Source organism: Macrobrachium rosenbergii, chromosome 47 (genome assembly GCF_040412425.1).
Source record: "Macrobrachium rosenbergii isolate ZJJX-2024 chromosome 47, ASM4041242v1, whole genome shotgun sequence".
Lineage (NCBI taxonomy): Eukaryota > Metazoa > Arthropoda > Malacostraca > Decapoda > Palaemonidae > Macrobrachium > Macrobrachium rosenbergii.
The window spans coordinates 23,684,019-23,698,123 of record NC_089787.1 but is presented as its reverse complement, the minus strand read 5'-3'; the positions used below and the strand labels follow the sequence as shown (position 1 = coordinate 23,698,123).

Sequence of the window (14,105 nt, the reverse complement as noted above, 5' to 3'; positions counted from 1 at the left end):
ATACCACATACCTTACACCACCCATCCCATACGTTATCGAAGACGTTATTATTTCCCCCCTTCTCCTTCCCTCCCACCTGCGTTCCCCTCCCATCCCCTCCCTCTTATTTCCCTACCCCTTTCCTTCCCCTTCGTTCGCCCTCCCACCTTCTCTCCTCCTTTCTTCCCCCCTCTCCCTTCCTCTCCCCATTCCTTCCCCTCCCCTTCCTTCCCCTTCCTTTCCCCTCCTCTTCCTTCCCCCTTCCTTCTCCCTCCCCTCCTCTTCCTCCCCCTTCCTTCCCCTTCCTCTTCCTCCCCCTTCCTTTCCCCTCCCCATTCCTTCCCCCTCTTCTTCCCCCTTCTCTTCCTTCCCCTTCGTTCCCCCTCCTTCCTTCTTCCTCCCCTTTCCCCTCAATTCTTGTAAAACATCATCCTCAATGCCAGGGGAGAGAGAGAGAGAGAGAGAGAGAGAGAGAGAGAGAGAGAGAGAGAGAGAGAGAGAGAATTAATTCCCGATGTCAATAAAAGCGCGGCGGGAGAAAACGCTTTAGCCGTTCTTTTTAAAGGTGATGCTTCCAGGCCCGCCGAACTGTCTCTTTAGCGGCGCTCCGTAGGCTGTCGCTTCTTCTTCGATTTTATTAGACGGCGGTTTTTCGTGCTTTTTTTTGGGGGGGGGTGGCTTCGAATGTTTTTTTTTTTTTTGAGTGACTCTTTGGTTCGTTTGGTTTTTTTTGTGTGTGTTTTTTTGAGGGGTTCGTTTCGACGTTTTTGATTTTGCGTGTGGGTTTTTTTTTTTTAGATTTTCGCGTTTTTCTCGATTTTCTTTGTTATTTCGTGTTTTTCTGTTCTCTTATTTTCGCGTTTTTATTTTTTTGTTTTTTCGTGTTTTCTTGCTTCGTTTCGATTTTTGGTTTTTCAGTGTATTTTTCTTCTATTTTGTTTTTTTTTCCGTGATTTTTATTTAGTTCGTTACGACTGCTTTGTTTTTTTGCGTTTTATTTTTGAGTTCGTTACGGTTCTCTTTTGTTTTTTTTGCGGTTTTTATGGTTCGTTTCGATTTTTTCATTTTCTTTATTAACGTAACGCGTTGAGTGTCAGTATCGCCGTTTCAGTTAAATTGTATTTATTTTTAAATAGATTTTTGTCTGTGTTGAAAATTTTGTATTGTCTTTGTATCGTCCAAAATATTGACTATATATATATATATATATATATATATATATATATATATATATATATTTATATATATATATATGTATATATATATATATATAGACATAATGGAGGTATGGAAAGGCATTCTGTTTTTTGTCCATTTATTAAGATGCCGACGTTTCGTATCGCGTGATACATTTTCCAGGCTGAAATAGTGATTAAAATAAACAGTATCTGCGTATAAAAGATAAGATATATACACGTTACATACTTATTTACACCATATTAGCAGCTAAAAAGAGAGAGAGAGAGAGAGGCTAAAAACAAGAGCAAACTTTGGAATGAACAGTTGGGTTGGTGCTGATCGGTGATTGAGGGTAGGGACAGTCAATTTGATCATTATACTGTAGATTCAAGCGCAGTTCCTCCATACTTCGTGTCCTTCCCACAAGACTAAAGTCCTTGATAAAAAGCGGAATGCCTTTCCATAGCTCCATTATATACTTCCTTAACATTTCCTCTCTCTCGCTCTCTCTCTCTCTCTCTCTCTCTCTCTCTCTCTCTCTCTCTCTCTCTCTCTCTCTCTCTCTCTCATACGCGTCCATCACAGCGAACAGTTCTCTAGCGTGACGCCATCCGTGCGTGATGTAACAATATATTCAGTCACTACTCTGAGTCACTGTTCTGACTCACTATTTAGAGTCACTATTTTAAGTCACTTTTTAGAGTCTCCTATTTTGAGTCACTGTTTAGAATCACTTCTTTTGAGTCACTGTTCAGAGTCGCTATTCGGTCACTTATTTTGAGTCACTGTTTAGAGTCACTTATTTTGAGTGACTATTTAGAGTCACTTATTATGCGTCATAATTTAGAGTCGAATATCCTGGTTCACTCTTTAGAGTCACCTATTTTGAGTCCCTGTTCAGATTCAGTTCTTTTGAGTAAATTCAGAGTCACTTCTTTTGAGTCACTATTCAGTTACTTATTTTGAGTCACTATTCAGAGTCAATTATTTTGAATCACTATTCAGAGTCACTATTTTGAGTCACTTATTTTGAGTCACTATTCTGAGTCACTTATTTTGAGTCACCTATTTTGAGTCACTATTCCGAGTCAATTATTTTGAGTCCCTGCTTAGAGTCACCTATTTTGAGTCACTTATTTTGAGTCACTATTCTGAGTTACTTATTTTGAGTCACTTTTTAGAGCCACCTATCTTGAGTCACTATTCAGAGTGAAGTATTTTGAGTCACTGTTTAGAGTCACCTATTTTGAGTCACTGTTTAGAGTCACGTCACCATTCAGTCACTTATTTCGAGTCACTGTTCAGAGCCACTTATTTTGAGTTACCATTCATTCACTTATTTTGATCACTATTTAGAGTCACTATCTAGATTCACTATTAGAGTAACTTCTCGGAGTCACTCTAATCCCATATAATTCACTTTCTCTGCAGTACGTTAAGAGTAAAATAAAAAAAAATAAATTTTTACCTTCATATTCTATTTTATTCCTCTTTTTATGAGAAGAGATTCAGGTCCGGCGTTGGCAGTCTGACCCAAATCTTTTTTGGACTCATTTTTAATATTTCTTTTTTTTTGGGGGGGGGTGGTCCTTTTTTTATTAACTCGAGGGGCGTAGGGTGATAAAATTGGGAGGGTTTGAAGCTTGAAAAATTAAAGAATGGAAAGTAATAATTTTTGGGGGGAAATGATATTGAAAAGAGAAATTTACACTTAGACAAAAGAGTATCGCAGGCTGTTTTTAGGGTCTAAAATGAGAATATGATATTCAGATAATATTTCCGAAGACGTGAGATTATTTATATATATGCGTGTGTGTGTGTGTAGATATATATATATATATATATATATATATATATATATATATATATATATATATATATATATATATATAGAGAGAGAGAGAGAGAGAGAGAGAGAGAGAGAGAGAGAGAGAGAGAGAGAGAGAGAAATAAAACCAACAGCGTAGCAGTCTTTACGGATTTAAAACTAAGGCAGAAAAAAATGGGAACATTACCAAATTATAAAACCATAAAATAAAAAGCTTTTATCAACTGACAAAATATAGGAGTCTATCCTGACATCGAAAGCAGCGATTTGCTTAAGAGAAAATGAATGAAAATTAATTTTTTTTTAGAACTTCAAGTGAACTTTCAAAAGCTCCCGAGGAAAAAATAAAAGAAATTACTCTCCAAATATCCAGGGCCAGTACAAATTTTACAGACGTCTGGGTAAAGAAAATTAATGGAGATTAGGGAGTATTGAAGTTTTATAAAGTTTGGCAGCCAAGGTCAGTTGGGTACTTTAATTTACCTTAAGGTGTTTTTTTGAAAGTTGTGTTTATTAGTTTATTTTGAATGTTTTTGAATTTTGTGCTTATTCATTTATTCTGAATGTTTTTAAATTTTGTGTTTCTTAATTTATTTTGAATGTTTTTAAATTTTATGTTTATTGATTTTTTTAATATTTTTAAATTTTCTTTCTTATATTTTTTATTTTTTTATTTGTGTGTTTATTAATTTATTTTGAATATTTTTGGCTTTTCCTTTTTATTTTTTATTTTTGTGTTTATTAATCTGTTTTGAACATTTTCAAATTTTCCGATTTTATTTTTTTATTTTTTATTTGTGTGTTTATTAATTTATTTTGAATATATTTTAGTTTTTTGTTAATCTTCATTCCCATGCAATAAGAGATGAAAATGAATGAGAAATATGGTTATTACACAATTAAAATTATGATAATAAATCTAATAATTCAAGAATAATTTGAATTTGAATTTGAATTTTTAACATCTTTTTGTTTCCATTTTTTTGCGAATCTCCATTCACGTACGAGAATAGGGATTAAAGTGAAACGAAAAGCATGATTATTATACAATTGAAATTATGGGGATTAAAAGTTGAGAATAAGCTTTTTTTAAATGGCAGTTATAAGCTGTCAAGTTTCTGCAGAATGTCCGATCTGTTTTGTTAATTATTACGTTCATAATGGCTGACTCTTTATATATCATTATGATAATTGTTATTCTATATATATATATATATATATATATATATATATATATATATATATATATATATATATATATATATATATATATATATATATATGTGTGTGTGTGTGTGTGTGTTTATCCTAATTCACGTATCAGTTTTATCTCACGAGTTAAAATTCTGTCATTCACCTCTTATATTGTAAATCATGTTATGTGTTATATATCTTGAATATATGCATACATGAAATATATATATATATATATATATATATATATATATATATATATATATATATATATTATATGTATGTATGTATATATATGTATATACAGTATATGTATATGTATATATATATAATTGCATATATAAGGTGTGTTTTTGTTTGTATATGTATATATAAATATATGCATCTATATATGAGAGAGAGAGAGAGAGAGAGAGAGAGAGAGAGAGAGAGAGAGAGAGAGAGAGAGAGAGATTATACCTTTGATACCTTTAAATTTTAAGTTTCTGCTGAATAAAAAAAAACCACAAGAACGTCCCATAAGCAATAAACACTAGATATTATGTGGATAAAAAAAATTGCCAAATACGAAGACTGTTTTTATATATATTGAACACTTCCTCGCTGCTAAACACTTATTTATAGGAACCAGCTTGCTAAGAAGAAGCAGCGCTCAGTCAATACTGCATTTTCCATAAGTGCACAATATTCTCTCATCATTGTAGAGGGACACTTTAACACATCATTTCTGTTGAATATTATACTTTCAAGTGGTATTGTCCAATCAGTACTGTGTTTTCCATAAGTAGACAATATTTACTTCACGTTATAGTAAGACACTTTAACACGTCATTGCTCTCAGATATTCAGTGTGAAGCGATTTTATCTTATAGGAAAATACTTTTACAATCTCATATTTTTGGAGACATATCTGTCGTCAAGTCATTTTACTTTATAATGACACTTATCAGCACATCACTACGAGATACTTATATGCAGCCTAGTCACTTTACCACATAAGTGGGCATTCTGACACACCGTTACCGTGAACTAATTGTATGTCACGATAATATTACAAATGTAAATCTTTAAAGAAATTCCTACGAACTCACTAATGTTTCAAATCACTTTTCTTGTTTTGGAAACCGGTCGATTCTTAATTCAACTTTTTTATTTTCTCTCTTGCGATGAAATGGTTCTGAATCCACGGTAATCAGTAGCACAAGTTGTTATAATGTATTTGAACAAGGTTGCTCGAAAGGAAAGGGCGGTAATGTTTGTACGTCGTAACCATTAGAACATAATGATATGATGATGAATTTATTTTCGTTTTTTCATTTTTTTTTAATTTGTTACTATCGTATTGTCAACCATATGTAAACAGGACCAATGGTTTTTATTCTTCTCTTACACATTCTTACAAGATTATTTTCTTTTCCTCAGTTATCTACATTATTCCAGAATTTCCTCTTTCCTCACAATCATTATCGACATAATTTTTCGTGTCACTAAAAAAATTGCCAGGAACTTATTTTCACGTTTCTCCCAATATTTCTAAAACTGTGCAGATACATTTGTATGAAACTTGTATGTTCACAGGAACTTATTTCACGTTTCTCTCAGTAGTCCGAAAACTGCGCAGATACACTTATATGAAACTTGTATATTCACAGGAACTTATTTTCACGTTTCTCTCAGTATTCCGAAAACTGCGCAGAGACACTTATATGAAACTTGTATATTCACAGGAACTTATTTCCACGTTTCTCTCAGTATTCCGAAAACTGCGCAGATACACTTAAATGAAACTTGTATATTCACAGGAACTTATTTTCGCGTTTCTCTCAGTATTTCAGAAACTGCGTAGATACACTTGTACAAAACTTGTATATTCACAGGAACTTATTTTCACGTTTCTCTGAGTATTTCAGAAACTGCGTAGATACACTTGTACGAAACTTATATATTCACAGGAACTTATTTTCACGTTTCTCTCAGTATTTAAAAAACTGCGCAGATACACTTGTATGAAACACGTATATTAAAAAGCCACTTATTTAATTAGAGTATAAGTATAACAAGTATTGAGGAAGTACAGAAAGAAATGATGAATAATTAAATAGTCGTGAAAATAGAACAAATGTCTACCAACCATCTACTCTACACATGCATTTAATCTTCATCCTCATCCTGATTCTCTCTCTCTCTCTCTCTCTCTCTCTCTCTCTCTCTCTCTCTCTCTCTCTCTCTCTCTCTCTCTCTCCATTAAATTTAGACGTGCTTAACACACCTGACACTAACTTAAAAACATCACTCAGTAGGAATCAGTTGTAGGATATTCAAGGACAGGCAATGGGCAATCTCAGGTACCATAACCTGATCGGAACTCAACCAACCAGAATTTATAATCTCAGGTACCATAACCTGAACAAAACTTAACCGGAAATCAACCAGAATTTAACCGAAAATGAAGCTTTATAGTTTTAGAAGAATATAGATAATGCGAGGAATTCATCGCCGTCACCTTCTTAAGAATAAATGTCTTATTCTTAGGACCGTGAAATGAAAACTGCGAATGTGAAGTCTTTTGATATATATATATATATATATATATATATATATATATATATATATATATATATATATATATATATATATATATATATATATATATATATATATATATATATATATATATATATATATATATATATATATATATATATATGTGTGTGTGTGTGTGTGTGTGTGTTGTGTGTGTGTGTGTGTGTGTGTGTGTGTGTGGAACAGCCGGAACATAGGAAATGCAACGAGATATGTAGACCTAATTTGTAATGGGCGAATAAGGTCGAGATTTACTGTTGATTAATATATGATAGGCAGGTAGCCACTGCTATGTGGTGTGCGAGAAAGGACAGAGCTCTCTCTTTCTCTCACTCTCTTCTCTCTCTCTCTCTCTCTCTCTCTCTCTCTCTCTCTCTCTCTCTGACGGTGAATTGTGTCGTGACATGATGATTTCTCCACACTGCCTCTCTCTCTCTCTCTCTCTCTCTCTCTCTCTCTCTCTCTCTCTCTCTCTCTCTCTCTCTCTCATTCCTCTTTTCCCCAACATGTTTCCTCCCTCAAAGGTGTCGTTTGTTGGTGAATGTCCAAATCGATATGCCGTTGGAGAAAGCTGATAAAGTATTTATTAATGTTGGAAGTAAAAGAAGAGACTAAAGGTGTGTTTGAGAGTTTCTTCCAGACCACATCTATCTACAAGTCTAAAACATCCATTTCTCTCTCTCTCTCTCTCTCTCTCTCTCTCTCTCTCTCTCTCTCTCTCTCTCTCTCTCTCTCGTTCTCAATGTTGGAAGTAGGGAAGAAAATACAGGTGAGAGAGAGAGAGAGAGAGAGAGAGAGAGGTCCAGGCTATATCTATCTACAAGGCTAAAACATCCATCTCTCTCTCTCTCTCTCTCTCTCTCTCTCTCTCTCTCTCTCTCTCTCTCTCTCTCTCAAGCCTCCTACTGTTTCAGACTACATCTATCTACAAGGCTAAAACATCCATTTCTCTCTCTCTCTCTCTCTCTCTCTCTCTCTCTCTCTCTCTCTGTCTCCTCTCTCTCTCTCTCTCTCGTTCTCCGAAGCGTCTCCTACCTAAGTCCGGCGGCTATCCATGACCAACATGATGATGGCGGGCAGTAGGTAGGTAGGTGTAGGTGAGGTGAGGTGCAGCTGGCCTATGGGAAAATAGGTTCGATCATCAAGGAGTGAGAAAACTAGGTCACTAGCTCACAGGGCGAGCGAGGGGACCACCGCTTTCCAGGCAGTCATCCACACTGGCGGCCAGGATTCACTGGGACCAGTGCCTCTCCTGGCGGCTGGCTCTCTCTCTCTCTCTCTCTCTCTCTCTCTCTCTCTCTCTCTCTCTCTCTCTCTCTCTCTCTCTCTCTCTCTCTCTCGCTGTCACACACACGCACTCACTCGCTTTCTATCTGCGTTGGACTGGCTCTCTCTCTCTCTCTCTCTCTCTCTCTCTCTCTCTCTCTCTCTCTCTCTCTCTCTCTCTCTCTTTAACTTATCGCCTTGCTAAGGTTGAATGTACATCTTCTTGCACCCTTACACAAGATAAATGCTGAGTTTATTTTATATATGACACTTGAAAGTTAAACTCTCTCTCTCTCTCTCTCTCTCTCTCTCTCTCTCTCTCTCTCTCTCTCTCTCTCTCTCTCTCTCTCTCTCTCTCTAACTTATCGCCTTCCTAAGGTTGAATGTACATCTCCTTGCATCCTTATACAAGATAAATGCTGAGTTTATTTTATATATGACACTTAAAAGATAAATCTCTCTCTCTCTCTCTCTCTCTCTCTCTCTCTCTCTCTCTCTCTCTCTCTCTCTCTCTCTCTCTCTCTCTCCTTTCTACGGCTGAATATATATGTTCTTGCAGTCTAATGCAGGCTTAACTGCTATGAGTTTGTTATATATATAACACTCGACAGTTAAACTCTCTCTCTCTCTCTCTCTCTCTCTCTCTCTCTCTCTCTCTCTCTCTCTCTCTCTCTCTCTCTCTCTCTCGTCTAAATCTTCTGTGATGCACGAATGATTATGTAAATACTGTAACCACAGACTCTCAGTAATTCAGAGTCCATTTTGTTTCATGTAATTAAAATCGCAGCTGGCGGTACTTGGCGTGTCACCTTTTTCATTCAGTTCTTACGTTATTGATTGGTTTATTGATTGGTTTGCATCTGACGCTCTCTGCAGCTGGTGAGTTACCGTACACGCCACGTTTAAATGTCTTGTGCTTGTGGTAGCCTTAAAGTCGATGTTCTCGGTACGTGGGATGTGTCATAGCATCTGTGGTTTCATTTTTGTTATTGAGTGCGTATATATAAATACATATGTATATAGTATATATTTTTATATATACATACATACATATATATATACAGTATAAACACACACATACAGATATATATATATATATATATATATATATATATATATATATATATATATATATATATATATATATATATATATATATGTTGGAGAACAGCCATTAAGAGGTGGGAGTATTTGTCAAACCTAATTTTCCCCATCCTCATTATGAGATAAGTACCCTTCCCCCGCCTCCCCACCCCACCCCCACCCCACCCACCACCCCTTTCCCATACGAGGTTTCAGGGAAGGCGATGCTTGGCAAGATTACTGGACAGTCTTAAAGTGGGAGGTTTGATGTCGGAAGAATTTCTTGGAATCTTTATATATTTTTTTAAAGGAAGCTCGAATTTCATTTTTTTTTTTGTGTGTGTGATGTTCGAATGATACTTTCGTTGGTTTTCGTAGTTTTCTGTAGAAGAAAACTAAGAAAACTTTCTGTCCCACTTTTTTTCTGTCCGCACTTTTTCTTTTTCTTTCCTGCACTTTTTCTGTCCACACTTTTTCTGTCCGCACTTTTTCTGTCCACACCTTTTTTCTGTGCACTTTTTCCTGTCCGCACTTTTTTCTGTCCCACTTTTCTGTACGCACATTCCCTGTCACTTTTTCTGTCCGCACTTTTTCTGTCTGCACTTTTTCTGTCCGCACTTTTTCTGTCCGCACTTTTTCTGTCCGTCCCCAGATCTCAAAAACCACCGAGGCGAGACGGCTGCAAATTGGTATGTTAATTATTCACCCTCCAATCATCAAACATGCCAAATTGCAGCCCTCTAGCCTCAGTAGTTTTTATATTGTTTAGGGTTAAAATTAGCCATAATCGTGTCTCTGGCAACGATATAGACCAGGCCACAACCGGGCCGTGGTTAAAGTTTCGTGGCCGCGGCTCATACAGCATTATACCAAGACCACTAAAGGACAGATCTATTTTCGGTGGCCTTGATTACACGCTGTACAGAGAACTCGATTGCGCCGGAGAAACCTTCAGGGGCTTTGCTGCTACATTTAGTTTGAGAGTTCTGGTATTTGGTTCCTTGAAATCTGAAGTCTTCCGTGTTCCTTTGACTTCTGGTCTCATTTCATTTATTTATTTATTTGTTGATTGATTGATTTATTTTTTTTATAAATTTGGCCATAATTAGGTTCCTTAGTCCAGTAGTGTTTTTGGAAACAGCAGTTTTATTATATAGTTCCTTTGTCCACTTAATTTCACATTCTGAAGCTTGTATTGTCAGTTTTGTTCCAATAATTTTTTTTTGTGACTTCCTTTTAGAAGACTGTTGTTTACCTTTCATAATTTTAGCCAGTGACTTGTTCCTTCATTTTATTTGTTATTTTAGCGGCTAATTAAGTAATTTTCCATGGTCCATTAGTGTTTTCTGAAGCCTATCAATTTGTTTTTAAATTCCTGTGCCATCCTAATTTCACATTCTGAAGTTTGTCTTGTCAATTTTGTTCCAATAATATTTTTTTGCAATCTGTCTTCTAGAAGACTGTGATCTACCTTTCACAATTTTAGCCAACGACTCGTTCCCTCATTTTGCTTGTTATTTGATGAATCAAAAAAGCAATACTTCATGAAATCTTCTCAAAGTCTGCATTCGGGCCTGTAAACATCAAGACTTGAGTAAATTAACCAATTTAAAACCTCGTTCATTATAATTAGACTTCGAAAGCGTCTTAATTAAATACCTGAGGACTCTTAGTCACTCGATGATCGTGTTTTAATTAAATACTCGGTTGATCTTAATGAGACCAATGGCTCATGATCGTTCATAATCATATGGTGGTCACTTCAGCAGAGATCCGATAGCCAATATGAGGGAACTTCGGGACGTCAGATAAGAATCTCTGTTTGCAGGTTAATGATGGAAGCTGGCAGTCCATAGTCAGGTGGCGACCAGGTGTTCTCTCTCTCTCTCTCTCTCTCTCTCTCTCTCTCTGTTACCCTAACACTTGATAGCTTTCTATCTTATATTCCTCATTATCTCTCTCTCTCTCTCTCTCTCTCTCTCTTTCTCCTATGTTCCATATTCTCTCTCTCTCTCTGTTCTCTCTCAATACTCTCTGGCTTTCTATCTTGATGGCTTCCTATCCTATTCCATATTCTCTCTCTCTCTCTCTCTCTCTCTCTCTCTCTCTCTCTCTCTCTCTGTTAACCCAGTACTTGATGATTTTCTATCCTATGTTCCTTATTATCTCTTTCTCTCTCTCTCTCTCCCTCTCCCTTTTTCTTACCCCAATACCTGATAGCTTTCTCTCTACCTCTCTCTCTCTCTCTCTCTCTCTCTCTCTCTCTCTCTCTCTCTCTCTCTCTCTCTCTCTCTTTGCCATAACCGATGCTCCGCTTCACAGTATTCATTGAGATTATATTCGTTCAAATACAGAGTTCAAGAGAAAGTTCGGAACCCCACGATGAAGAAAGCGATCGTATCTGTACATAGCGCAACACCGTACCGTTTTCTGCCATTCGACAGACCTCTTGAACAAACCGTTTTTGGATGCCAGAGCTTCATGTCCGTCCCATCGAAAGGTGTAGGAGTGTGAACGCAGCCTCTCATTGTTTTGAAAGCAGGCCCTTGTCAAAGGAGAGAGAGAATATATTCTGATGCTTTTGTTTGTTGTCAAGCCTTATTAGTCTTTAATCTTCTTCTTCTTTTGTTTTTTTCATCGGGCCTGGTGTGAATTTGGGCGTCGAATTACCTGTCAAATTGCAGAAGAAATATAATTTAATTTATTCTGCCCTGTCTTGAACCAGTTCTTCAAGTCGTACATTATACTCGTACAGTTCTGAGGTTTAAAAGTCTTTGCTTTTCTGAGCTTCGGTAGAATTTACCATATGATTTTTGTTAGGATTTTGGAGAGTTTCGTTTTTTATTGCTTTTGTATTTTAAATGTAATCTTAGTGTGAAATTCAGTAACATATATATCCTGTGCTTTATACATATATATATATTATATATATATATATGTATATATCTGTTATATATACATATATATCTACTATATATATATATTTATATATATATATAATATATATTATATATATATATATATATATATACATATGCATATAAATACATGTACATATAACATTACGCATCAGGACTGAAACTTAGCCAAGTAAAACCTTTGATATTTCCTTATACGAAGATTCAATACATATACATATGTATACAGCATGTACATATATATATATATATATATATATATATATATATATATATATATATATATATATATATATATATATATATATAGTGTCTATATATATATATATATATAGTGTCTGTCTGTGCAGTCTCTCTATGTGATCTCTCTCTCTCTCTCTCTCTCTCTCTCTCTCTCTCTCCACATCCATGCATATTTCAAGGATTAGCGAATACCATCAATAAGCGTTACCTGGACAGACAAGGAGGAGAAGGCGAAGGGTGGGGTTCAACAGGAAATTTATTTTCGCGTCAATTCTGACATTTTCCCCTTCGCCTCGATCCGACCTCACATCCTGTTCGCTTTCGACTAAATGCGGGTCGTGCAATGTCGTGGTGCTTGATCTCCTTTTTTTTTTTAAAACGGCGGAGGGAGGAGCTATGGCTTTCATGCTGAATAACAGGGCAGTGGTGTTGTAGGGTGGTGTTGTTTGTTTGTTTGTTTGTGTGTATATGGTATATATTTACATATTTTTGTATATATATTTACATATATTATTTGTATATATATATATATATATATTTATATATATATTTATATGTATATATATTTATATATATATATATATATATATATATATATATATATATATATATATATATATATATATATATATATATACGTGCAGACACACATACAAACAAACAACACATACACTACCACAAAGTACACAAACACCCAGAACGAAACGAGACGGGTAAAACACAAACAAAAGCCTAGTGTCAGAACATTTACAATTACCTCCCAGAACGGAAGTGTAACAATTAGCGAGGAGGAGGAGGAGGAGGAGGAGGAGGAGGAGGAGGAGGAGGAGGAGCTTTACGTCTTATGAAAGAAAATGATACAAAATATATTTCTCCAACTCATTTTGTTCGGTTTTCTTTCGTTCTTGTTTTTCTTTCTTTGTATTTCTTTGTGTTTTGTTGTTTTGTTTCGTTTTAATTCTTTTTATTTTGTATAACTTTTTTTCTGTCTTATGTTGAAATTTTTTTTCTTACACATTTCAGAGATCGTATGTTATACACATAACATATATACATACATACATATATACATACATACATACATATATACATATATTTTTATATATAAATGTATATTATATATGTACATAATATATATGTACATATATTTTGTATTTGTATATATACACATATTATCATTGTGACATAACGCCAGATAATCCATAACCAATCTGTCAATCAAATTAGTTCATCCCAATATCGGGAAACCTTGGGTGTGTGATGTCAGGTTATTGTCTCTAACTTCCTTTCATAAGTTAATATTGTTCAGATTGAAAGGATAAAGTATCAGATTTACCTAACGGATAAAAAGTGGAAAAATTAAATATTTTTTTAGGTATAGCTCATGTAAATCCACCTTTATATAATGGATTTATAAAAGTTTAAAAATGAAAACCCTTTTAGTTTTCTGTAAAAGAAAACTATTGTGCCGGCTTTGTCTGCCTGTCCGCACTTTTTTCCTGTCCGCACTTTTTTCCTGTCCGCACTTTCTTCTGTCCGCACTTTTCTGTCCGCACTTTTTCCTGTCCGCACTTTTTCTGTCCGCACTTTTTCTGTCCGCACTTTTTTCTGTCCGCCCTCACTCCTTAAAAACTATTGAGGCTAGAGGACTGCAAATTGGTATGTTGATCATCCACCCTCCAGTCATCAAACATACGAAATTGCAGCCCTCTAGCCTCAGTAGTTTTTATTTTATTTAAGGTTAAAGTTGGCCATAATCGTGCTTCTGGCAACGGTATTCTAAAGATAGGCAAACACCGGCCGTGGTTAAAGTTTCATGGGCCGCGGCTCA

General features: G+C 35.4%; 2 protein-coding genes across 4 annotated transcripts in view; one reads left to right on the top strand and one right to left on the bottom strand.

The window, feature by feature from the left end:
* Positions 1 to 8,006, bottom strand: part of LOC136830653 (ras-like protein family member 10B) — a 316,363-nt gene extending 308,357 nt beyond the window's left edge. The window contains exon 1 of one of the 3 annotated variants that reach the window (XR_010850690.1): positions 7,800 to 8,006. The gene's annotated coding sequence lies outside the window, so the exon portion shown is untranslated. The remainder of the gene's footprint in view (positions 1 to 7,799) is intronic. The other 2 variants (XR_010850691.1, XM_067090255.1) reach the window with 2 other exon arrangements.
* Positions 1 to 14,105, top strand: part of Hacl (2-hydroxyacyl-CoA lyase) — a 145,541-nt gene that overhangs the window by 19,482 nt on the left and 111,954 nt on the right. The window lies entirely within an intron of this gene.